The sequence below is a fragment of the Nannospalax galili genome, unplaced genomic scaffold (assembly GCF_000622305.1).
Source record: "Nannospalax galili isolate Female #2095 unplaced genomic scaffold, S.galili_v1.0 scaffold1138, whole genome shotgun sequence".
In the NCBI taxonomy this organism is placed as follows: domain Eukaryota; kingdom Metazoa; phylum Chordata; class Mammalia; order Rodentia; family Spalacidae; genus Nannospalax; species Nannospalax galili.
Genome location: NW_008342297.1, coordinates 2906665 through 2908075, shown reverse-complemented (window position 1 = coordinate 2908075; position 1411 = coordinate 2906665).

The window sequence follows — 1411 nt, the reverse complement described above, 5'->3', positions numbered from 1 at the left end:
TTCTTACAGTTTTGAAAGAAATAATTCAGTTGTGAGACATAGTTTAAATTAAAAAAAAAATTTTTTTAATATTTGTGTTTGAGTGTTTTGCCTGTGTGCATGTAAGTGCACCCTTGTCATGCAATGCCTTTGGAGGTCAGAAGAGGGTGTTGGATCCCCTGGAACTGGAGTGACAGTTGTTAGCTGCCATGTGGGTGCTAGGAATCAAACCCTGGTCCTCTGCAGGAGCAGCCACTGCTCTTAGCCGCTGAGCCATCTCTCCAGCCCCATGAGACATAGTTTAAGTAGAAGTTTATTTAGCAAAGCAGGCATTCCAAGGAGAAAGTGGAGGGGGTCTCCCAAAAGAGTCTGGATAAGTTCATGAATATTTATGAGGTGAGTGGTATATTCACAGAGTAAGGTGACCCTTTTCCCTCCTAGGTCATGGTAGCCTGGCTCACGGTTTTAGGGTGTTTCTTCTTACGGTCCCTCAGGAAAGCCCACCAGATAGAGGCATGTAGACCCCTGTAGGTACTTATGGTGGAGAAATACCCTAGAAATTTAGTTTTTGATCTGTAGGAACAGCCTCTCTGTCAGACTTGAGGACATTTAAGCACATGGAGTATTCTGGCCATCAGAAGACAGCCACCACATATAGACAGCTTTCCTGGTTGTTTCATACCTAACTTCTTTTTGAGAATGTTCAAAAATCCCAGGATTGATCTTGTAGCTGTCTATCCATTAAGAAAATTGAGGCTTTATCATGAAAGTCGGGGCCAGGATTTCACAATAGTTTGAAGGCTGTAGAGGCAGGATCAGGGCTTAACAAGGGGATGCAAACAAGACTTAGTGAAAGACATGAGCAGTGAATCAGTTTGTGTCCATCATTAGGTAGGATCCTTAGAAGGTAACATAATACCAGCAGAAATTGATGATGTTCAGGCTTTTAAGAAGATAATTTCTGTTGACAAGTTCAATAGATTAGAAAACCTGGGTCTGTAATGAAGTTGTCTGAACTGCAACTGCCTTTAACAGGTTAGGAAATTTATTGCATAAAATTGTAACTGGCCAGTGAGATGGCTCAGCTGGTGAGGCACCTGCCGCCAAGTCCGACAAGGCTGAGTTCAGTCCCTGGGGTCCACATAGTAGGAGAAAGCTGACTCATGCAAATTGTTCTCTGATCGCTGCATGCTCACTGTGGCGTGCACACGCACACGCAAGTAAAATTCAGCTGGGTGTGGTAGTGCAAGCCTTTAATTCTAGCACCCAGGAGGCAGAGGCAGGAGAATTTCTGTGAGATCAAGACCAGCCTGGTCTATGTTAAGTTAGGTTTGGGGGCACAGAATACAGGCATAGGAGAGAAAGAAAGAGACCATACCACACCTCAGACGGGACTGCATTTTATTCGAGGGACAGCGGCCCTCCTGCATCA